Source organism: Oryctolagus cuniculus, chromosome 16 (genome assembly GCF_051225735.1).
Source record: "Oryctolagus cuniculus isolate XC-2025 breed Fujian yellow rabbit chromosome 16, ASM5122573v1, whole genome shotgun sequence".
NCBI lineage: Eukaryota > Metazoa > Chordata > Mammalia > Lagomorpha > Leporidae > Oryctolagus > Oryctolagus cuniculus.
Window position 1 is genome coordinate 6,484,883 of NC_142882.1, and position 26,150 is coordinate 6,511,032.

The 26,150-nt window shown below is 41.4% G+C and overlaps 2 pseudogenes; one reads left to right on the forward strand and one right to left on the reverse strand.

Annotated features, from left to right (window-relative positions):
- Nucleotides 1-11,408: 11,408 nt before the first annotated feature.
- On the reverse strand, nucleotides 11,409-11,610 carry LOC138847758 (phosphatidylinositol N-acetylglucosaminyltransferase subunit Y-like; annotated as a pseudogene).
- A 321-nt stretch (nucleotides 11,611-11,931) lies between these two features.
- Nucleotides 11,932-26,150, forward strand: part of LOC149121435 (vomeronasal type-2 receptor 116-like) — a 47,663-nt pseudogene continuing 33,444 nt past the window's right edge.

The following is a 26,150-nucleotide window of genomic DNA, read 5'->3' on the forward strand; positions in this document are numbered from 1 at the left end:
ATTGCAGTAAAATTGAGGATAATCTGGATTGGTGGCTTTTTCCTTAAGATCCTTGTGCCTTTCATGCAGGTTCCAGTCCCAAAAAAAGTTATTTTCTGGCCTTGGTTTTCACTATTGAGGAGATCACAAAAAAAACCCCATCTTTTACCCAATGTGACCTTAGGAGTCGACCTCTATAATGTAATCAGAGTGATATTGTGGTGATGGAGATTCTCTTCATCTGGCTTGCTGGACTGGAAAGGCCCGTTCCCAATAACACGTGTCAGAAACAGAGAAAGTCTATAGCTGTAATATCAGGAACAAGCATTACTATCCTCATGGAAACACTCTGGGAACTCTACGAAGTTCCACAGGTGAGTGTGCAAGGGAAAGGGAGAAAAGCACATCACCTTTAGCTGCCTTAATTAGACACAAAAATTTACATTACAGTGACTTTATACATTTGCCACAGTGTATGATCTAAAGAGAAGGTGTGCAGAGAGTTGGTGGAGTAGCCACATTTGTCCTTAAGTAGTGTGGGTGAGTGAAAATGAGAAATGGTTTCCTAAACGTGTGAGTCTAATGACTCATGAACTAGGAAGTTTATATACAGTGGGAGATGAGAAAAATGAAATATTCTAAAATCTTCAGATACATCCAGCATTTGCTTAAATTCTTCAAGAATAAGATTATTCACTATAGCAATAACCTTACAGAGATTTCTTGCCTTTTCCCTTAGCTGACTCTTGGGTGTTTTGAACCTCTTCTGAGTGACAGTGGTCAGTTTCCTTCCCTCTATCAGATGGCCCCCAAAGACACTTCTCTGGCCCTTGGCATGGTCTCCTTGATGCTTCATTTCAGGTGGATCTGGGTGTCTTTGGCCATAACAGACTGCCCAAAAGGTATTCAGTTTAATTCTGATTTAAAAGTTGAGATACAGAAGGATGGCATCTTTGTGGACTTTGTGGAATTGATTCCAGTCACTGAGGAGTCACGTATTTCACTCGAGAATAGGTTTCATATCCAGATCCTAAAATCATCAGCAAATATGATTCTTTTCTGTGACACTGATCCCTCATAGTCATCAGTTTTAAAACATGGAAACATTTAATGACACAGAAAGTCTGGGTCACCACCTCAGAATGGGATTTTGCCACCAGTGAGAAACTTCCTGTTCCATTCATCCATGGGTCTCTTATTTTTTCACAGCACTGTAGTGAGATCTCTGGTTTCAAAAACTTTCTTTGGACAGCTAACCCTTCCAAATACCCAGAAGACATTTATCTCTCTAGATTCTAGTCACTGGTTTTTGGATGCCTAGTTTCTGGGGCATCCTGCAAAATCTTGCTGTATTGTCCACTGAATACCTCCTTGGAATCATTGCTTTCACATGATTTTGACATGACCATGAGTGATGGGATTTATCACATATACAATGCTGTGTTTGCTGTAGCCCACTGTGTACATAAGATACTTCTGCAAGAGTTAGAAATGCAGCCAATGAACAATGAGGCAAAAGTGACATTTTCTCCCTGGCAGATGACTTGGTTTCCATTGCATGTCATGTAGTCCTGACTGATCCCCTTAAGAGCTTCTTCAGGTGGTCGTTCCAAGTAGCTTGGGATGTTTTCTCAAAACACCAGAAATCATGCAGTTGTTTCAGTGTCTAGAATATAAATGTGTCCCCTTACTTGTATTTCAGCAGCAACAAGGTTCCATTGACTACTGGGAAAGCATCTGTGGATAAGGATCAGTGCTGTTGGTGACCCAACCTGACAGCCGCTCTCTCTTACATTGCAGCAGTGTCAATGAATTGGTGAGCTCCCCTTTGCACAGGGTGGGCCCCATGTTCCATCTCTCTCCAGAGCAGGTGGAGAAAGGTAAGTCTTCACCAGCAGAGCCTTTAAAAAAGACAGTGAGAGCAGCGAGGTTTGGCAGGTAGGGCAACGGCCCTGTTTGCCTCAGCTCAACTTTCATGCTGGTTCTCAAAGCTGCAAAGCTCCAAGTATCTGCTGAGGTAATCCCTGACCCCATGCTCCTACCAGATGGCTTTCCCCACACTCTCCATCCCTGTAAGCTCCCCAGTTCTTGGGGAAATGGATGCCACTGCTAACTGGCAGGAGTGGCCGCTGGAGTGGTGCCTCCTGATTTCATGGCTTTTAATAAGAACCTCTTGGGAAATGAAGTGTTTTCTCAGAGGAAGGAGTCTCAAGGCATGCTTCAGTGTCAGGGTGAGTAGGTGGGGATGTGGCCTTTTTTCCTGGAGGGACCTCTTGGGGCTCCTCAAACCACCTTCCAAGTGGCCACACTGTAGTTTAGCGGAGTCCCTGGGGCCCCAGCCTGGAGGGTGGGGTGCCTGCCATTGAATTCCTGGATCTGCCTCCTGGGCCTTGAGTCTCAGTGCAGCTGAGAGCACTCACAATAGGAATGTCTATCCCTCTCAGAAGGCACTTGCATTAGTCCATTTTCTGTTGCTATAACAAAATACCTGGGTAGTTTAGACAGAAAAGGAAAGAGGGTGATTTAGCTCATGGTTTTGGAGGCTGAAAGTGCAAGACTGGGAGGCCCCGTGGGTTCTGCCTCTGGTGAGGGCCCCTTGGCTGCACCACATCCTAGTGGATGACATCATGGTGGGAGTGTGTGAGAAGGATCATAAGACCATACAGGAAGCAAGAGACTGGGCTGGGGAAGGGGCAGTCTTGGTCTCTGTAGGAACTCATTCTTGCAGGAACCAATGCAGTCCACGAGAGGAGTGTTAGTTTCTTCTGTGAGTGATGCCACCATTGACATGACTACAGCCTCTTTAAGGCCCCAGCACCACCCTGGGGACCCAAGTCCCAAGACACAAGCTCTTGTGGGGGATAAACAATGTCCAAACCAAGGGGCATGGATTATGGAGAACAAAAATGTATGTGCAGATTTAAAAAAAAAATATTTTGCATCAAAATAAACAATGTTAAATTCCATTTTCTCCTGAACCTATTGAGGTACCTTCATGTAGTAGGTACAATAAAATATAGTCAATGTGAAACTGTAATAAGACAAAAGAAGTGTGGGAACCTGCATTTTAATGATCTACCTTGATCTCAGTGACTGCAACTGGTTCAGGGCATAGGAGTTTAAGGCTGCTTCCATTTGGTCTCTGTCTGTAAAGGGGGTTGACATTGGTCACTCCACAATATGCCATTTTGGCATATGGCTTACTTTGAGTTAAAGATACTTTTAAAAATAGCAGGTGTTGGCACTCTTCTTCCTGAGAGCAGGAAATGGAACCCCCTGGCAGGGGTCCTCCTGGTGCCTTGCTGGCATCAGAGATGGGAAATGAAGGCCAAAGGAACTCGGTACACTTTTTTTTTTCAAATTCATTTATTTACTTGAAAAAGTTAGAGTAGGAGAGGCAAAGAGAGAGAGAGGGGGAGAGAAAGGTCTTCCATCCGCATGCCTGTGTACTTAAAATTCATGACTTTTGTTGTATATACATTATACTTCAGTTAAAAGAGTTTCAAGTGAAAGAAATAAAGCTATGCCAGGCAAATGGTAAGTACTCAATGAATTTAATTTGCCACCAGCACCAGCATTATCATCATCACCATTACCATTGCCATCATGATCATTGTCAGTAGCAGCATCACCTTCATCATCATTGTCATCACCATCATCATTATCATTATCATCATCATGTCATCACTGTCACTGACATAACCATCATCATTCTTTAAAGACTGATTTCTTTGAAAGAGTGATGGGGGTGGGGAGAGAGACAGACAAAGAGAGCTTCCATCTGCTAGTTCACTCATCAAATGCCACAACAGCAAGCTGAAGCCAGGAGCCCAGATGTTCTCCCACATGGGGCCATCACCTGCTGCCTCCTAGAATGCATTAGCAGAAAGCTGGATAGGAAATGGAGGAGCCAGGGTTTGAACCAGGCACTCTGACATGGCATATGGCCATTCTAAGCAGTATCTTATCTGCTGAACCAAATGTTCACCCCTAACGTAGCATCTAATTTTATTTTCAACAAACTTTTTGAAGTACCCTCATAAAACACTTGGTCTTGGCAGATGGGAGTGAAACATTATCCCAGTGGCCTTGCAAATCAATCCTGTGGATTGTCTATGGAAAAGGCAAACACCAGGGCACTACAATAGTCCCCAAGGCCAGAGGCAGCCTATCCCCATGCCCACCCCACCCTCCACCACCATCCACTCCCACCTCCACCCCTGCCAAGAGCTGGTGAGAAGCTATATTCCTCATTCTTATCACCACAAGGAAAATAATTCTGGTGACAACTTGATCAAACTTGAGGGAGGGTTCTTCAGCAGTTGAGACTTAAGATGAAACCACAGCTTGTATCAGTTCCAGGCTTGTAAGAGCCCAAGACCCAGCTAAGTTGTGCCCAGGTTTCCAGTTCTCAGAAATGGCAAGATAATTGTGTTCATTGTTTTAAGCCATCAATTGCATGCATCAACAATAGAAAACAGCATAGTGGCCTGATGTGTGGCACTGTGGTGTGAGGAGTTATCTCTTGTATCCTTTCTGTTCATCAATAACATCGACATTGTCCCTGCTGTCTTAGTTGAAGGCACCTCCACCTGTATTCTTCCTCTCTCTGAAGAGTGACCCAGAGGTGCAGGATGCTCCTTGTGCCTACCTGAGCTCTTCCAGATGAAGACACAAAAAATTCCTGGAGAGACATGAGGCATCTGGAAGCTGATGTTGCAGCACCTCCTCGTGGTTTCAGTAAGTTATGTTTTTCTAAGAAATTTTGTTTTTCCAATTTTGGATCCTGGAGTTCAAAATAATCTCTCATCATTTTTTTAGCCTTTGAAGTTACATTCAAATGTTCGTTTCTCACTTTTGGTCATGTTTTTCTTCCCTAATCATGATCCTAGAAGTTTTTCAGAACTAACTTTCAACTTTGTTGATCTTTTTTTTTTAATCTTTGGTTTTAAAAAAGGGGTTAATTACTTATTTGAAAGGCAGAGTTGCACAGAGACAGGAGAGATGGAGAAAGAGAGAGAGATAGACACACAGAGAGAGGTATCTTGCATCCACAGGTTCACTCCTCCAGATGGCTGCCACATCCCCAGATGAGCTAAGCTGAATCCCGGAGCCAGGAACTCCACCTCCCACATGGTTGGCAGGGCCTCAAGCACTTGGGCCATCCTCTGTCACCTTCTCAGGTGCATTAGCAGGGAGCTGGACCAGAAACAGAATAGCCAGAACTGGAATGGCACTCAGCCACAGGATGTAGGTGTTGTAGCAGCAGCTTTAGCTGCTGTGCCTTTGTTATAAATTTCATCATTTTGTGCTCTTGGCTATTTTCTCTAGTCTAGTGGAGTGGGGTGTAGTGTGGTTTCTGTTTATACTTTTTGAAGCTGGTTATTGTTTGCTTTTAGCCTTTTTCTTTTCTTTTTAAAGATTAATATTATTTATTTGAAAGAGTTACAGAGAGAGGTAGAGACACAGAGAGAGGTCTTCCATCTGCTGGTTCACTCCTCAGATGGCCGTAACAGCCAGAGCTGCACCGATCTGAAACCAGGAGCCAGGAGCTTATTCCAGGTCTCCCACATGGATACAGGGGCCCAAGGACTTGGGCCATCTTCCACTGTTTTTCCAGGCCATAGCAGAGAGCTGGATCAGAAGAGCAGCAGCTGGGACCAGGACCAGTGCCTTATGGGATACTGGCGCTTCAGGCCAAGACTTTAACCCACTGTGCCACAGCACCACCCCAATCTTTTTCTTTTCAATTCTGGTCTACTCCTGTATGACTAAGGAAAATAAATAAGACAGATAGCATGTTAGAAGGAGATGTGTGGTGTAGAGAAAAGTAAGGAGCAAGTAGATAAGGAAGGTATTTGTCAGCTCAGGTATTTGCCACTGATGGGGTGTTTTGAACAGCAGAAATCCATTTTCTTGCAGCCCTAGAGGACAGAAATGCAAGCACCAGGTGCTGGCTGATTCCATGCCTCATGAAGATTCTCTTCCTAATACATCATGTCTTCACAATCTTGTTTAAGTACATCCACCCAGGGAGGATCTCCAAATCTACAGGGATAATGGGATGAAAAGGTGGCATACATGTTTCACGTGCCCTGGGGTGCCCTCGTAGAGGAACCCTGGAGGTTAGGACTTCCAGATGTGAATTAGAGGGGCACATGGCATTCACCACAGGGAATTTGGAGGGAGCTCAATCACAGAAACACTAACAGTCAGAAGAAGGGGTTGAAGTGAGCCCATGGATGTTTGTTTGTTTGTTTCTTCTTTCCTTGTAAATGATTTATTTATTTGAAAGGCAAAGTTACACAGAGAGAGGAAGAGATAGAGATATTGATCTTCCATCCACTGGGTCACTTCCCAAATGGCCACAATGGCCATGGCTGAGCCAGGCTGAAGTGAGAAGCCAGGGAGCTTCTTCCAGGTCTCGCAGGTTGGTGGTGGGAGCCAAGCATTTGGGTCATTTTCTACTGCTTTCCCAGGCCATTAGAAGGGAGCTGGATTGGAAGTAGAGCAGCTGGGACTTGAACTGGTACCCATAAGGGATGCTGGAGTCACAGGCAGCGGCTTTACCTACTATACCACAGTGCTGGCCCTCCATGGATGTTTCTGATAGAAGAGCATTCCAGACAGGAATTTCAAGTACAAACAGAAGTCTGGATGTGTGTGTCTCTTGGTTTGTTCAAGGAGAGGTAAAGAGATGGGAGAAGTGTGAGAAGCCATAGACCAGTGGGGAGTGCGAATCCCAGGCTGGGAAATGGAAGGTGTCACTGGCAAGCCTAACATGACTTTGACATAGAACAAAATGTGATTTACACTTGAGAATAACTGCATATTGATTACAGTATTCAAGCAAAAGTATTAAGTAGAACAAACAAACAAAAAAATACTAAGTGGGATAACGTATTAAGTTGTTCATCAACAGTCAGGGAAGGGCTGATCAAGACACCTTTTCTCATTGCGTTCATTTCACTTTAACAGGTTTCCTTTTTGGTGCTCAGTTAGCTGTCACCGATCAGGGAGAACATATGGTATTTGTCCCTTTGGGACTGGCTTATTTCACTCAACATAATGCTTTCCAGATTCCTAACAGGGATCAATTTTCAGTTAAAATTAAACACCTAAGAATAATTGTGTGTTAATTACAGAGTTCAACCAATAGTACTAGAACAAAAAAAAATACTAAAATGAATAAAGTATTACATTGTACATCAACAGTCAGGACAAGAGCTGATCAAGTCACTGTTTCTCATAGTGTCCATTTCACTTCAACAAGTTTCCCCTTTGGTGCTCAGTTAGTTGTCACTGATCAGGGAGAACATATATTTGCCCCTTTGGGACTGGCTTAATTCACTCAGTATGATGTTTTCCAAATTCCTCCATCTTGTTGAAAAGGACCGGGTTTCATTGTTTTTGAATGCTGTGTAGTATTCTATAGAGTACATGTCCCATAATTTCTTTATCCAGTCTACTGTTGATGGGCATTTGGGTTGGTTCCAGGTCTTAGCTATTGTGAATTGAGAGGGAAGAGATGTACAATTCGGGACATGCTCAAGCTGACCTACTTCAAACAGTAGAGTTTGAAACATACCAGACGATTCCGCAATCCCATCAAGGTGGCATGTAACAATGCCATCTCACTAGTCCTGGTGATCAATTTCAGTTCACAATTGAACATAATGATAGGACTAAGAGCCAAAGGGAGCACATAAACAAGACTAGTGTCTGCAAATACTAGCTGATTGAATAAAAAAGGAGAGAACGATCCAACAAGGGAAGCGAGATACACAGCAGACCCATAGAATGGCAGATGTCCTAAACAGCACTCTGGCCTCAGAATCAGCCCTTAAGGCATGCAGATCTGGTGGAAAAGCCCATGAGAGTATTACAGGCATGGAAAGCCAAAACACTCTGGCAAAAAAAAAAAAAAAAAAACAGCATGAAAGATCTCTGTGAGTGAGATCCCAGTGAAAAGAACAGGTCACCAAAGAAGGAGGTACCTTTCTCTGAAGGGAGGAGAGAACTTCCACTTTGACTACGACCTTGTCTAAATATGATCAGAGCTGGTGAACTCTAAAGGCTTCCATAGCCTTGGCGACTCATGACAAGAGCCTAGGTTGATTACTGATGCCATAAACAAGAGTGTCAATTTGTTAAGTCAACAACAGGGGTCACTGTGCACTTACTCCTCATGTAGGATCTCTGTCCTTAATGTGCTGTACATTGTGATTTAATGCTATAACTAGTACTCAGTCTTTTTCACTTTGTGTTTCTATGTGGGTGCAAACTGTTGAAATCTTTACTTAATATATGCTAAACTGATCTTCTGCATATAAAGAGAATTGAAAATTAATGTTGATGTGAATGGAAGAGGGGAGGGAGAGGGAAAGGGGAGGGTTGCGGATGGGAGGGAAGTTATGGTGGGGGAACCATAGTAATCCATAAGCTGTACTTTGGAAATTTATATTCATTAAATAAAAGTTAAAAAAAAAGAAATGTGATTCACATGCTTAAAAGAACCCCTTGGTGTGTTGTGCTGAGAACAGTCTGAAGAAAGGCAAAGGGGGAAGTTTGGAGGCTATTGGGATATTTGGGATGATCTCAGTGAGAGAGGATTGTAGTTGGAAGAAGATGGTACATGGTGGTTGTTGGCAGAGGCAGGAATCCAGGAGTATTACTATATATAAAAAATCTAAAATTACTTTTTCAACATGCAGAGCTAGAAAGTGAGAGAGAGTGATGAGAGAAAGGTCTTCCTTTCCGTTGGTTCACCCCCCAAATGGTCACAATGGCTGGCATGCTGCGGCAATCCAAAGTCAAGAGTCAGGTGCTTCCTCCTGGTCTCCCATGTGGGTGCAGGGCCCAAGCACTTGGGCCATCCTCCACTGCCTTCCCGTGCCACAGCAGAGAGCTGGACTGGAAGAGGAGCAATCGGGACAGAATCCGGTACCCCAACTGGGACTAGAACCCAGGGTGCCAGTGCCGCAGGTGGAGAATCAGCCAAGTGAGCAGCAGTGCCAGCCTAAAATTACTATATTTTAAAGAATGTTTATTTTCTTTTTTCTCTTTTCTAACAATGTTTATTTTCCTCTAATTTAAGGAGAAAGGGACTGAGAGCAACACACACACACACACACACACAGAGAGAGAGAGAGAGAGAGAGAGAGAGAGAGAGAATAACTCCCACCTTCTGATTTACTCTTCAAATGCCTGCAACAAACAGAACTGGGCGAGGCAGAGCTGGGAGCAAGGAACTCCCTCCAGTTCTCCCATGTGGGCGGAAGGGGCCAAGCACTAGGGCCATCATTTGCTGCCTTGCTGGATGCATTAGCAGAAGGCTGCATTGGGAGTGAAGGTTGTGGGACTAGAACTGGCACTCTCCATATGGGATGCAGTTGTAATCAGTGGTGCAACCTGTTGCATCACAACATCTGCCCCTAAACGTATAATTCAATTATTCCATGAAATTTTTTTAAAAAAGATTTATTTATTTGAAAGGTAGAGTTACAGAGAGGCAGAGAGAGAGAGAGAGTGTGTGTGTGTGAAAGAGAGAGAGTCTTCATTCCACTGTTACACTCCCCAGATGAACATTGGCCAGAGCTGGCCTGATCCGAAGCCAGGAGCCAGGATCTTCTTCCAGGTCTCTCACGTGGTTGCCGGGGCCCAAGGACTTGGGCCATCTTCCACTGCTTTCCCAGGCCATAGCGGGGAGCTAGATCAGAAGAAGAGCAGCCTGGACTCAAACCAGCACCCATATGGGATTCCGGCACTACATGCGGAGGCTCAGTCTACTACGCCCCAGTGCCTGTCCCTCACACCACTCCCTATTAAAGAGGATTTATTAAAGGGTAGTAGGAATCTGCTCATTGGCTGTGACTGGATTCACCTGTTTCTTGTCCAGTCATCTACTCCCTAAAATAGGAAAAAGTGACTTAACACTGTGCACATTTCACTTCGGGGTGACCCTAGACCCCATAAACACGTCTTGTTTCTGTTGAATTCTGAACCATTTCCACTTTATTCAGAATGTCGGAGACTTAACGGCCCCTATATAGTCTTTCCCAAACGCGGATCTACTGATAATTCTTCGTTGTGGAAGCCAGGAGCTGTCCTGCGCACCCTCCCACAGCTGGTAACAATCAAAACATGTCTGTGGCATGGGTGTGGGGGAAGAAAGGGCCCCACGAGGGTCGGTCACAAGCAAGCAGCGGCCCTGCCTCTCATCTGATGCTCACCCACTGGACGCTTGGTGGCAGGTAAAATGCATGCCTGGCGGTTGCATTTCAGGCCCTGGGAGGGCTGCCCCGCATTTCCACTTCTGGCCAAAGTGAGTAGGCACACAGAGCTTCTGTTTCCTGTCGGTGTGGGAGGTCCCAGATGGCAGTCTCTGTGGCAGAGTTCTGGCCTGAGGTGGTCTCTACCAGTTCCTACAGCCCCCAGCAGAGGTCTTCTGGTTTGCTTCCTGAGTAGGAGAATGGGCTTGGCCTGGGTCAGGGGAGGACTGGGAGGTGGGGGGGTGGCTTCCAGGCGATACTGTGGTGAGCTGAGAACGCTAGGCCCAGGCCGTGATGCTAGACCCATTTCACTCCCTGGGCACTGAGCGGGAGCCTGCGTGTGAGCAGCACCTGGCCCAGGGGTGCAGCTGACCATGTCTGTGTGGTAGGCGGTAGGGCCTGGGGTTGAGCTCTGGGGCTCAGAGGGCAAGACCTAGAGGGAGGCCCATTCCACAGGTGGGGCTTTTCTCGGCTCTAGGGTGGAGCTCCGGGAAGCACAGCAGCTCCAGATGTGAATGGCTGCTCCTTGTCCAGTGGCCAGCTCCTGCTTGTTGTCTGCCTTTGACACCTTCCCTTGCACACGCATCAAGAATGGAGGTCCAGTAAGGTACGTGGCCGCTGACTTAAGCTACACTGATTTCCGAAGTCCATTTCGGGAAAATTGGCATGTTTTTCAAGTTAATTCTTCCTCTTTGAAAGTGGCATAGCTCTCCATGGGTTGGTTCTTTCTTCAGGCTATTTAAATTTTAATTATCATGAAAGGTTATGGGTTCTGTTTACTCCCAGATATTGTGTATACTTAGTTGCTTTTGTTTGCTTTCCTAGAAAACATGTTTCTTTAAGTACTGAATGGAATGGTTTCTCAGCCTTTGTTTTTCATGACCTTGACTGCTTTGAAGGTGAAGTAATTATTTCATAGAATTTTGTAAAATGTTCTTCAGATTGCTTTGACTGATAGAAGATTGGATTCAGGTTATACTTTTTTATTTTTTAACCACAGTGTCAGAGAAATTGCATTGTGTTCTTCTCATTGCATCAAGATGAACATGATAATTGGTTTTCTCAATTAGTGATCTCCAGTATTTCTACCAAGTAGAACTTTCAGAGATGAATGCCCAACATATCATGAATTTATATACCACCTTGACTCTGGTTGCCTTAGCTAGGCCTGAAGAGTTTAATGCCTATCCAAGTCTAAAGGTGCAAGAACACATGGACTGCTATGGGACTTGACAGGAACAAACTGTAGAAGTAGAGGCTGGTGGTACTGGGATACCCTGTGGGACGTTTTCTTCCCCCTAAGTCCAGCTGGAGAAGTCAGTGGAATAAGGACTATCAGCATAAGAAGAGACAGAAACATTCTCTTGAACTTATTACCTGTCACCTTGTTTTAAAAGGAATATGGTATTGAGAAAATGTAGGTGTGTTTTTTTAAAAAATATGATCTATTGCTGCTCTGTTTATTTATTTTTTGGGTTGTCCTTGCTGCCTGTGGCATGATGTTAGGAATCCTGTCAGTGGTGGGATAGGCTTTTCTCAGCATTTCATTACTCAGGTCATTGATTAATGCTTCATATGTTAGTGGCTTCTTGGAGAGGAGGCACACCAGAAACTCCAGCAGGGTTGTATGGAAAAATGCTGGGCATCTGCCCTGCCCTTTCGCTCTGATCTGCTGGGGGCCATGACCTTGTCGCATGCAGGTACCCCAGACATCCACAGCACTGAAGTAAGCATGCCATGTGCCCCTCTCAGCATGGCCTGGCCACTGGCGACCACCCCTTGGTGCACCCTCCCTGCTGCTGCTTTTGGAGTTTATGTAGTTTGAAATCATGCTAGAGTCTTGTGTTAAGTTGCGTCTTACATTATGTGTCTGGTATGAACTGAGAAAATAACTAGAAACTATCCTGAATGTTCTTGGAAGAGCTGAGGAAGCTGTTCTAATTTCAGATATAACAGACTTTAAATCAAAAATGGTTGTAACAAACCAGAAAGTTATTTTATGTTGATGAATGTATCAGTTTATCAGAAGGAACAACTATGGAAATATTCTCAGTAAACCACCTTGCCTAGAAATAAGCAAATGTAGCCATAATTGAAGGTGAAAAATCAGCAAATTCTACAAGAGTTGGAGACATCACAATGGCCATGGCAAAATGGAACTAGAAAAGAAAAATAAAAAAAATATGCTCTCTCAACATAAGCTCCATTAAGTTCAATACACTTTTGTAAGTGATGTTAATAGCCATCTAATCCATCCTAAAAAACTAAGGGTTCTCTGAGATTGCTCTCTCCCTCTTTTTAAAACTATCTTCCTTTAGACTAGAGGAGTAAGGTGCCTCTCTATTATGCCATTAAAACTGCTCCTAACTTTTTGAATTGTCTTCATCTTTTTACCATACTTGCTTGGGTAGAACACTTATTTAAGAGTAGGTAAAAGAACCTAAGGTTGTGATAAGTCTTCATACCACCAAATGTGACTGCACAAAATATGTAGGCCAATACTGAAATGAAATGTGTTTTATGAACTGTGGATTGTGTTTAATCCATTTCTGGGCTTCAGAGGCCATGCAGAGCACTTCATTCCATAAATTAACACATTAGGGCTGCAAGTACACTTGTTATATAAATGGCCTACAGAATTACCTAGGATAGTCCAAGTTATGCCTAGGATGGCATAAATCATTGCTTAGAGATGTTTAGTTGAACAAAGGTTGAGGACTGAATGGTGTGTACAACTTCCAGGACAATGGAAATAGTGTCTACAAAGAAGTGCGTGATGTGTCAGTTCATAATCTACTTGTGTTTATAGTGTGTCAGTACATAAGAAAGATTCTTAGCATGCATGTCTAAGAGTTTCAAGACACATGGGGAGATATGTTTGGTATTTGTATGTCTGTGTTTTGAACTCTATGTATTCATTACTTTGTTCATTTTATTCACTCAAGTGCTGCAAGACTAAATAGACCAGATTTAAAAACAATGGCTTATTCAAACTGGATCTTTTTAAAAATTCTTATTTAAGATACACAAATTTCATGTATACAGACTTAGGAACATAGTGATACTTCCTCTTCCACACTCCCTCCTGGCCAAGCTCCCACCCTTCATCCTCCTTCCTCTCTTATTCCTTCTTAATTTTTACAGTGATCTAATTTCATTTACTTTATACTCATAAGATTAACCCTACACTCAGAAAAGAGTTCAACAAATAGTAAGAAGAAAAACAACACTGTTCCTCAACAGTAGTGACAAGTGTTCTAAACAATCATTAAATCTCAAAATGACAATTTCACTCCTATACATTACATTTTTGGGGCTCTATTAGTTAACCACAAATCATGGAAAACATGGTATTTGTCTTTTTGGAATGGGCTTATTTTACTAAGTATAATGGTTTCCCGGTGTATATATTTTGTTAGCAAAAGACAGGACTTCATCCTTTTTATGGCTGGGTAGTGTTCTGCAGTGTATATGTACCATAATTTCTTTATCCAGTCATCAGTTGATGGACATCTGGATTGATTACCTATCTTAGCTACTGTGAATTGAGTTGCAGTGGACATAGGGCAGAGATAATTCTTTCATAGGCTGATTCCATTTCCCTTGGGTAAATTCCCAGGAGTGGGATACTGGGTTGTGTGGTATATCTGTTTTCAGCTTTCTGAGGTATTTCCATACTGTCTTTCACAATGGATATACCAGTTTACATTCCCACCAATGGTAGATTATGGTATATTTTCCTCCACATCCTTGGCAGCATTTATTGTTTGTTGATTTCTGTATGAAAGCCATTCTGACTGGGGTGAGGTGATACCTCTTTGTGGTTTTGATTTGCATTTCCCTGTGGCTAGTAATCCTGAGCATTTTTTCATGTGACTGTTGGCCATTTGAATTTTCTCCTTGTAAAAATGTGTGTTGAAATCCTTTGCTTATTTCTTAACTGAATTGTTTGTTGTTTTGGAGTTTCTTGAGCTCTTTATAGATCCTGGATATTAATCTTTTATCAATTTTATAATTCTGTCAGTTGCCTGTTCACTTTGCCAAGTGTTTCTTTTGCAGAGCAGAGGCTTCTCAGCTTGATGTATGTAATCCCGTTTGTCAATTTTGGCTTTGATTGCCTTGCTTCTGGGGTCTTTTCCAAGATATGTTTTCCTGTGCCAGTGTCTTTCAGAGTTTCCCCAAACAAACTTGATCTTTTAACAGGCAGTTAATCAGAATATATATAAGAAATACCACAGAGTACACAGACAACATGTGAAAAGTGGGTTTACTACTAAATTAAAGGGTTCACACTATATCTGATTTGAGGAGTGTATTCAGATCTTTCTGTTGATATCCAGTATTGAAGTGGAAGTATACCTCTTTGAATGCAATAGGCCATTCTATCATGCCTTCATTGATGAGTAAGCCTTGCTTATACGGACTCTTAGGGGAATTCTCTCCAACTTTAGCAGAAATCCAAGACCAACTGGGAAATTTAAGACATTCTGGATATCATATTGTGACATGTGTTTTCTTGTTCATCTAAGGAGATGTGGTCCCCAGTGCTGTTTGTAAATTGGAGTTTCCTTATGAATGGATGGAGCTGGAAGGCAGGCATAATTTAGAAATGAGGAATACATTCAAATAACTGGTTGAAAATTCATATGTAATAATCCTAATTTTTTTTTCCTCCTGACTCCGATGTTTTCTTTTTTCCAGAGACTTACTTTATTTTGGATGGTCCTCATCTCATGGCCTCAAATAAGAAGATCTCTTCTCATGAAAACTCTGAAGGAATACTTGAATCTAACCAGAAATATTCTGGGTTATTGTAGAGAATGGCTGAGGCTTGGCTGTGCTACAATTCTGGCTAATTGGGTCTCTTTGGGTCTTCTTAGAACCTTACATGTGTACTTCTAAAGAGAGTTAACATAGATCATATGTTTAATTTCTTTTTTTTAAAGATTTTTTAGTTGAAAGTCAGAGATACACAGAGTGAGGAGAGTCAAAAAGAGAGACAGAGGTGTTCTATTGGCTGGTTCACCCCCCATTTGGCCACAGTAGCCAGAGCTGCACCAGTCCAAAGCCAGGGGCTTCCTCCATGTCTTCCCACATTGGTGCAGGAGCCCAAGAACTTGGGCCATCTTCTACTGATTTCCCAGGCCATATCAGAGAGCTGGATTGGAAGAGAAGCAGCTAAGACTAGAACTGGTGCCCATATGGGATGCTGGCACTACAGGCAATGGCTTTACCCCCTATGCCACAGTGCTGGCCCCTGCTTAATTTCTTGATTTTGGTGATGATATCATGAATGTGTGAATATGTCTAGATGCATCAAAAGTGTGTAATGTTTGGTATATCAGTCATGCCTTAATAAATTTAAAAAAGGGTGAGAACTCCCCACCCCCAAACTTTTCTTCAGGTAACAGTGTGATTCTTTTGTTGATATTGTAGGGAGAAATCTCTGCTCAACTTAAAAATTCAAGACCGTTGAATCTAAAGAGATTTTAAGTAGAGTGTGCTCACCTTTGACATTTTGGTGCCATGACAGTCAGTTGTGGGAAATAATCCATCTATTATTCTCTAAGAAGCTTTAGCTTAGAATATAGTTAACTGTGGTAATGAAAGCATTCTAAATAAGACATCATCACATCATTGAAACCATCCTGGGAAAATCACCTACTTGGTAAGTGTCAACTCTAAACAAGCATGAAATAGTGTAGTGTATGTTGTTATTGTGAGAAAAAATAGGAATTAGATGGTGAATTATACTTTGTAGCATTAACACATGTAGCCTTTTGTATGATTAAATGTTAATGATTTATTCAACAAATTTCGTTAAATGTGTTCCTTGAATGAGAACAGGAGTTCATAAATATATTCTGTATATAGCTTATATATTCTGAAAACTCAATTAACATTCAGATAAATTTATATATATTCACAAAACCCATGGAGGGTGCATGAGCTTATATACATCATCAGTGGTCTCATTTATAAAGGTGAGATGTGGTCCGTGCTTCAATTATATTTTCTGGTTTTGGGTGAATACTGATGTCTTTCAGATTTAATTTATTTGAGAGGTAGAGTTACAGACAGAGAGAGCGAGAGACAGAGAGAAAGATCTTCCATCTGCAGGTTCACTCCCCAAATAGCCACAATGACTGGAGCTGGGCTGATCTGAAGCCAGAAGCCTAGAGCTTCTTCAAGCTCTCCCATGTAGGTGCAAGGGCCCAAGCACTTGGGCCATCTTCCACTGCTTTCCCAGGCCATAGGAGAGAGCTGGATCAAAGGAGGAGAAGCTAGGCCTGGAGCTGGCATCCATATGGGGTGCTGGCACTGCAGGCGAGGGTTAACCTACTTTGCCAGAGTGCCAGCCCAATACTCATGTCTTTAAACACTGCATTTCCCATAGCCATTTTTGGGCATTAGTTGAATCTATTTCTGTTTTACCCGAAGTCTTCAGGATGTAGGCCATAACATAGGCAGTATTATGGAGGAAATTTTGCTGTAAGATACAGTCATTATGTCCATATTTGCTGACATTAAAATATTTCAAGGGAAAATACAGATTTGACCAACTTGTAATTATCATTATTTGCCCTGAATTGTTTTGGACATTTTTACAGAATTTTGTCCTACTTGATGAATGTCCTGCTACACAGTTTGTAATAGTCAAAACTGGGTGCTCCAGTGGCAAAATTCTCACAATACTGATAGTGTTTAAAGACATATCTTTAAATATGGGAAGAACCCATCTTTCCTTCCTTTTCAAAGGCTTGAATAGTATCCTGTTGTCTGTCTAGACCATCCTTCACACATCCATTCTTTGTAGACATTCAGGTTGATTCCATATCTTTGCTATTGTGCATCATTTGGCAGTGAAAACAAAAGTGCAGAAAGATGAGGAAGAACCCACCTTTCATTTTGCCTGATCCTGCTGATCTTGAGATGAAAACCGGGTCATGGTGTTGTACCTCAATAAAAATACCTGAAGATGCTACCAGGTGCTTAATTCATATCCTGCTTCTAGAGGAGACTTACCTGCCAGGGAAGAAGCACAATCTAGTCTACATTTCATGGAGATCCCATTTCTACTTTTCTCCCAAAGTGTTTCATGGAGAGCATGATCCACTGCATACATAACATTGTAGATGAAAGAGATGGAGTCTGATAAGGTCAGCAAGTTAATGTTTCCTGGAAAAATCTCTAGGGAAGCATTTGGTGGGACTCCAGTTTTTCCACATAGCAACCCATCAAGTGAGCAGCCAAAAATATGAATCCACAATTAACTGAAGTAAAAGTCTTATGGGTATTGGGAGGGGTTTACTGTTTTGAGAAGGTGTCTGAGACCAAGGACTTCCTCCTTGTGGTGTGAAAAAAGTGCAGCATGTGGTTCATCTCATACACACATTGTAACTAAGTGTACTGATAATGTTGTCCACCAGTTATCTTGAAGTTATTTCTTCTGTTTAACTGAACTTTTGCATTGCTTTACCAACATCTCCCCATTTCTTTACCATCCAGCCTCTGGTAAGCAATATTTTACTCTTGGTTTTGGCGAGTTTGCCTATTTAACAATCTGCATGTGTATGACATCAGACAGTATTTGTCTTTCTGTACTTGGATTTCTCAGCAAATGTAATGTCTTCTATATTCATTCATGCTTCCAAAAATGGCAAGAATTCCTTCCTTTTCAGAGTCTTGAATAATATCCTGTTGTCTCTCTAGACCACCCTTTCTTCACACATCCATCTCTTTGTAGACATTTAGGTTCATTCCATATCTTGGCTATTGTGAATCATCCAGAAGTGAAAATGAAAGTGCAGAAATTGCTTAGGTATACTGATGTCTTATCATTTGGATATATGCCTTGCAATATACATACATGCACACATACACACGTATATACACATAGATCATATGTACATATCTATTGATGGAATATATGGTCATTCTATTTTTTAAGATTATTTATTTGAGAGGTAGAGTTACACACAGTGAGAGGGAGAGAGAGAGAGAAAGGCCTTCCTTCTGCTGGTTCACTCCCCAGATGGCTGCAGTGGCCAGAGCTGTGCCAATCCAAGCCAGGAGCTTCCTCCTGGTCTCCCATGTGAGTGCAGGGGCCCAAGCACTTGGGCCAACTTCTACTACTTTCCCAGGCCATAGCAGAGAGCTGGATTGAATGTGGAGAAACCGGGACTAGAACCAGCACCCATAGGGGATGCTGGTGCCACAGGCAGAGGATTAATCACTATGCCATGGCGCTGGCCCTGGTCATTCTATTTTGAATTTCTTGAGGCATCTTCATGCTGTTTTCATATAGGTGTACTAATTCACATTCCCTCTAGCAGTGTACAAGCATTTCCTCATTTTCTTATCAGAACTAATTTATTTTATCTTATGATTTTGATGATAGCCCAGGCACAATCTCATTATAATATTTATAATTTTTCTATTGATTAGTGATATTGAGTTTTTTTAAATGTAACTGTTGGTCATGTATATATCTTCTTTTTAGAAATACATATTCAGGCCCTTTGCCATGCTTAAGTAATCCTATTTGCCTTCTTACTATTGAATTATTTGAACTGCTTATATAGTTTAGTTATTAAGAGATTACAGTGTGTATTATTTTTTTATTTTTGACAGGCAGAGTGAACAGTGAGAGAGAGAGAGAGACAGAGAGAAAGGTCTTCCTTTTGCCGTTGGTTCACCCTCCAGTGGCCGCTGCGGCCGGTGCACCGCACTGATCAGATGGCAGGAGCCAGGAGCCAGGTGCTTTTCCTGGTCTCCCATGGGGTGCAGGGCCCAAGCACCTGGGCCATCCTCCACTGCACTCCGTGACCACAGCAGAGGGCTGGCCTGGAAGAGGGGCAACCGGGACAGAATCCGGCGCCCCGACCGGGACTAGAACCCGGTGTGCCTGTGCCGCAAGGCGGAGGATTAGCCTAGTGAGCCGCGGCACCGGCCCCAGTATGTATTATTTTCAACCATAATCTTAACATTCTTTAATGATGGGAATATGTGCTGAAAAATGCGTAATTGAGTAATTTCATTGCTCTGCAAACAACATGACATGTTTTTACACAAATCTGACAGTGAAGTGTCTACTACACTCAGAGACCAAAATATTTGATACCCATATTTCCCTCCCTCCCTCCCTTTTTTTTCTTATTTTTTCAAAGAGATGCTTTCAATCCCCTCTACGATCACAGGCTTAATGCACTACTAACCATGATACTTAACAAGTAAAATGTAGGAAGTTCACAGTTCACAGGAATGTAAATAAGGGCTAAATAGATAGGATATCTATTTGATTCCTGTAGGTTTTTTTGTATTCTATATTAACTGTCACATACCAGGGAAAAAATACGAAATTTGTCTTTTGGAGACTGGCTTATTTCACAGAGTATAATGGTTTCCAGTTGCATCCATCTTGCTAGTGTCACTTCAACTACAGCTAAGTTGATTTTCACCAAAGATTTCAATAATGTACAATGAGGATATGACATTCTGTTTTAAAAAATGGTGCTGAGAAACATGGATATCAAAATATAGCAAATGAGATCACATCCTTACCTCACACCACATGCAAACAGTAACTCAAAATGGGTTAAGTTGGCTGGTGCTGTAATGAAACAGTAAAGCTGCTGCCTGCAGTGCTGGCATCCCCTATGGGCAGCAATTCAAGTCCTTGCTGCTCCACTTTTGAGCAAGCTCTCGGCTGTTGTCTGGAAAAGCAGTGAAAGACAGCTCAAGTCCTTGACCCCTGTACCTGCATGAGAGACCTGGAGGAAGCACCAGGCTTCTGGCTTCGGATCAGCCCAGCTTCAGCTGTTGCTGCCATCCTAGGAAGAGAATCAACAGATGGAAGACTTTCTCTCTCTCACCCTCTCTTTCTCTCTTTGTCTCTTTCTCTCTTTCTCTCTCTAACTTGGACTTTCAAATAAATAAATCTTTGAAAAAGGATTAAGAACTTGGACATAGACATGAAACTATAAAGCTACTAAATATGGATGATGACTTTTGGAAATGACCTCAAAGCCAGCGCAACAAATGTAAAAAACAGATGAATAGCATTACATCAAACTAAAGAGCTTCTGCAAAGCAAACAACCAACAACATGAAAACACAACCTCCACCATGAAGAATGTGGGCCACGTGCCACATTACAGTGTTTTGATCACAATACAACAGTGGCCCCATAAGATTATGATGCAGCTGGAAAATTCCTATGACCTGGTGATCCTGCAGCCTTTTTAATATCCAGGCACAATGCATTAATGCATTCCTGTGTGTTTAAGGTAATGTGGTATAAACGAACCTACTGCATTACCAGTCATATAGGTAGCACATACAATTCAGTATTCTACATAATAATCAATTATGATGAACAATTTTGCTACTGGTTTGTGTGCATGCTATAACAAAAATTTTATCATTACTTTGGAGTGTATTCCTTCTGCTTTCATGTATAGCCCTGTGGAACTGTGTTCTTTCTACTTTTTATTTGTCTAGTGGTTATTGGTATAGTTAGCCTGTGATTATAGAGTGGACTGAAATTCTGCTTTTTCAAAATTTAAAGAGAAAGGAAAACTTGCCAACAGACATATGAACAGATGCTCAGGATCACTAGCCATCAGGGAAATGCACATCAAAACGACAATGAAGTTTCACCCACCCCAGTTTGAATGGCTATCTAAAAAAAAAAATAGTAAATACTGGTGAGAATGTAGAGAAAAAGATACCCTAGTACATTGCTGGTGGGAGTTAAACTAGCACAATCATTATAGAATACAATATGTAGATTCCTCAGAAATCAGAATTGGGGCCCCACTGTGGCACAGCAAGTTAAGTGGTGGCCTGCAGTGCCACAATACTTATGGGTACTGGTATGAGTCCCAGCTTCACTATTTCCAATCCAGCTCCCTGCTAATGAACCTGGAAAAGCAGCGGAGGATGCCCAAGTCCATGGGGCTCTGCACTCACATGGGAGACCTGGGAGAAGCTCTTGACAGCTACCTTCAGCCTGGCCTAGCCCCGTTCAGTGCAGCCATCTGGGGAGTGATCCAGTGGATGGAAGATCACTCTCGGTCTTTCCTTCTCTCTCTGAAACTCTGCCTTTCAAAGTTCTTACTGTGCCCTTCCATCCACACCCAGGTTTCTGTGACACAGTGCCATCTTGAGACCTTGCCTGCCACAATCTTGGAAGCAACTAACAGTTGCCTCCAGAGGCTTGAACACCCCATCCAAAAATTTTAGCCAGAGCCATCAGACAAGAAAAAGAAATCAAAGGAATACAAATTGAGAAGGAAGAAGTCAAACTATCCCTCTTTGCAGACGATATGATTCTGTACTTAGAGGATACAAAGAACTCTACTAAGACACTATTGGAACTCATAGAGGAGTTTGGCAAAGTGGCAGGATATAAAATCAATGCACAAAAATCAACAGCCTTTGTATACACAAGCAATGCCATGACTGAGAAAGAACTGCTAAGATCAATCCCATTCACAATAGCTACAAAAACAATCAAATACCTTGGAATAAACTTAACCAAGGACGTTAAAGATCTCTACGATGAAAATTACAAAACCTTAAAGAAAGAAATAGAAGAGGATACCAAAAAATGGAAAAATCTTCCATGCTCATGGATTGGAAGAATCAATATCATCAAAATGTCCATTCTCCCAAAAGCAATGTATAGATTCAATGCAATCCCAATCAAGATACCATTTTATTTTTATTAAAATTGATTCTACTAGTGTTAGCCATAGCAATTTGGCAAGAGAAGGAAGCAAAAGGCATACTGACAGGAAACAGAAAAATCAAATTATTTCTGTTGGCAAATAATATGATTCCATACACAGAAAAATCTGAAGACTTTTCCAAAAACTTTGTTAGAGCTCAAGCAAATTCAGAATGTTGCAGGGTACAAAATAAACAGACAAAATCATTAGCATTATATACCAAAAATAATTTTCTCACAAAGAAATCAATAAGACAATCTCATTCATAAAAGCTAGGGAAAAACTACCTAGAAGATTTAATGAAGGCAGATGGTCATCTCTACAATGAACACTGCAAAAAAAGGAGTGATGTAAGAAATTCTGATGGATAAAGCCTGCAGACACCTGTACTTCTTGACTGCAAGTGACTCTCAAGATTATTATGGACACCATCAGGAGAGCTATTTACCATTGAAACTTTGCCAAATTCACAGACTCACAATACACAATGGATAGCATGTCCTGTAAGCAATAATGATGATCAGCATTGGCTAATCATTTGTGCTTCCTTACCAGTGTGATGTATTGCTAATTGAGTAAATCTAATAAGGATGGGACAAGAGAGCATATAAGAGAGCTCTATTGTTTCAATCAAAAGTTTTCTAAACTGAAACTGCTATTGATGAGATGCCTAAGAGTTTAAGCAAAACACATTTTCCATTGCCTAGCCACGCTCTGATGCAATTGGTGAGATTTTGAATAGTGGCTCATGCAAATGAAGATGCAGTAAAGGCCCAAAATATAGAACAGAATTCAGTGGCTTGTATAAAAATGAAATTATAATGTCTTGATGAGTTAGACTTATTACCTGTAAAATGATGAAACTTTTTGTCTATTCAGTAAATCTAAATCAGAGAGCGATTATCTCTTGCTCTCTGTAATGTGTAGAAAATAAAAGTAGAGTCACTCTGAATGTACACGATTCACTGAACAAAGGTTGGGAATGGAGAAAAATAACTCCATGCAATGAGGAGGCTTCAGAAAACTCATGGAAAATGTGTGTTATGAAATAATTTCAAAAATTTAGCAGCCAGATATATTCATCATTTTGTTTAAGTGTTTCTCTCATATTTATCACTTTTTATCTTCTACATTCTTCATGCTGAATTTGATGTTTTTGATAGCTTGAAATGAAGGCCTCAAATGAGGAACTTCAGTATTTTTATTCAGAAATATACATTCCAATTGAATAACTGTATAAAAATCTGATATACATTTCTGTATAAATTGAATTTTAGCAAAACTATCTTAAAAGTTCATGTTTTTCTTTGAGACTTATTATAATTTCTTTTTTTTTAACTTTTATTTAATGAATATAAATTTCCAAAGTACGACTTATGGATTACAATGGCTTGCCCCCATACCGTCCCTCCCACCCGCAACCCTCCCCTTTCCCACTCCCTCTCCCCTTCCATTCACATCAAGATTCATTTTTGATTATCTTAATATACAGAAGATCAGCTTAGTATACATTAAGTAAGGATTTCAACAGTTTGCTCCCACACAGAAACATAAAGTGAAAAATAATAGATGATTTTTTAAAATGATGATGAAATCAGATCAGACCTATTGTCCTGTTTAATCCCAGGGAGAGACAAGTTGGGAATTGATAATTTCTTTCTTTTTTCACAGAAGATCAGTTTAGTATACATTAACTAAAGATTTCAACAGTTTGCACCCCCATAGAAACACAAAGTGAAATATACTGTTTGAGTACTCGTTATAGCATTAAGCCTCAATGTACAGCACATTAAGGACAGAGATCCTACATGAGGAGTAAGTGAACAGTTACTCCTGTTGTTGACTTTACAAATTGACACTCCTGTTTATGGCATCAGTAATATCCCTATGCACCGGTCATGAGTTTCCAAGGCTATGGAAGCCCCTTGAGTTCTCCGACTCTTATCTTGTTTAGACAAGGTCATAGTCAAAGTGGAGGTTCTCTCATCCCTTCAGAGAAAGGTACCTCCTTCTTTGAAAACCTGTTCTTTCCACTGGGATCTCACTCACAGAGATCTTTTTGCCAGACTGTCTTGGCTTCCCATGCCTGAAATACTCTCATGGGCTTTTCAGCCAGATCGGAATGCCTTTAGGGCGGATTCTGAGGCCAGAGTGCTATTTAGGACATCTGCCATTCTATGAGTCTGCTGAGTATCTCACTTCCCATGTTGGATCACTCTCCCCTTTATTTATTCCATCGGTTAGTATTGACAGGTACTGGACTTGTTTATGTGCTCCCTTTGCCTCTTAGTCCTTTCATTGTGATCAATTGTGAACTGAAATTGATCACTTGGAATAGTGAGATGGCATTGGTACATGCCACCTTGATGGGATTGAATTGGAATCACCTGGTATGTTTCTAACTCTACCATTTGGGGCAAGTCAGCTTGAGCATTTTCCAAATTATACATCTCTTCCCTCTCTTATTCCCACTCTTATGTTTAACAGGGATCACATTTCGGTTAATTTTCAACACTTAAGAATAACTGTGTGATAATTACAGAATTAAACCAGTCATATTAAGTAGAACAGACAAAAAAATACTAAGAGGGATAATGTATTAAGTTGTTCATTAACAGTCAGGGCTATGCTGATCAAGTCACCATTTTTCATAGTGTCCATTTCACTTCAGGAGGTTTCCTTTTTGGTGTTCAGTCAGTTGTCACCGATCAGGGTGAACATATGGTATTTGTCCCTTTGGGACTGGCTTACTTCACTCAGCATGATGTGTTCCAGATTCCTCCATTTTGTTGCAAATGACTGGATTCCATTGTTTCTTACTGCGGTATGGTATTCTAAAGAATACATATCCCATAATTTCTTTATCCAGTCTACCGTTGATGGGCATTTAGGTTGGTTCCAGGTCTTGGCTATTGTGAATTGTGCTGCAATAAACATTAGGGTGCAGACCGCTTTTTTGTTTGTCAATTTAAACGCCTTTGGGTAAATTCCAAGGAGTGGGATGGCTGGGTCGAACGGTAGGGTTATCTTCAGGTTTCTGAGGAATCTCCAGACTGACTTCCATAGTGGTTTGACCAGTTTGCATTCCCACCAACAGTGGGTTAGAGTCCCTTTTTCCCCACATCCTCGCCAGCATCTGTTGTTGGTAGATTTCTGTATGTGAGCCATTCTAACCTGGGTGAGGTGAAACCTTATTGTGGTTTTGATTTGCATTTCCCTGATTGCTAGTGACCTTGAACATTTTTTCATGTGCCTTTGGCCATTTGGATTTCCTCTTTTGAAAAATGTCTATTGAGGTCCTTGGCCCATCTCTTAAGTGGGTTGTTGGTTTTGTTTTTGTGGAGTTTCTTGATCTCTTTGTAGATTCTGCTTATTGACCCTTTATCTGTTGCATAGTTTGCAAATATTTTTTTCCCATTCTGTCGGTTGTCTCTTCACTCTCCTGACTGTTTCTTTTGCAGTACAGAAACTTCTCAATTTGATGCAATCCCAATAATTGATTATGGCTTTGACTGCCTGTGCCTCCCGGGTCTTTTCCAGAAATTCTTTGCCTGTGCCAATATCTTGAAGGGTTTCTCCAATGTTCTCTAATAACTTAATGGTGTCAGGTCGTAGATTTAGGACTTTAATCCACCTTGAGTGGATTTTTGTGTAAGGTGTAAGGTAGGGGTCTTGCTTCATGCTTCTGCACACGGAAATCCAGTTTTCCAAACACCATTTATTGAATACACTGTCCTTACTCCAGGAATTGGTTTTAGATCCTTGGTCAAATATAAGTTGGCTGTAGATGTTTGGGTTGATTTCTGGTGTTTCAATTCTGTTCCATTGGTCTATCCATCTGTTTCCGTACCAGTACCATGCTGTTTTGATTACAACTGCACTGTAGTATGTCCTGAAATCTGGTATTGTGATGCCTCCAGCTTTGTTTTTGCTGTACAAGATTGCTTTAGCTATTCGAGGTCTCCTGTGCCTCCATATGAATTTCAGCATCATTTTTTCTAGATCTGAGAAGAATGTCTTTGGTATCTTGATTGGGATTGCATTGAATGTATAAATTGCTTTTGGGAGAATGGACATTTTGATGATGTTGATTCTTCCAATCCATGAGCATGGAAGATTTTTTCCATTTTTTGGTATCCTCTTCTAATTCTTTCTTTAAGGTTTT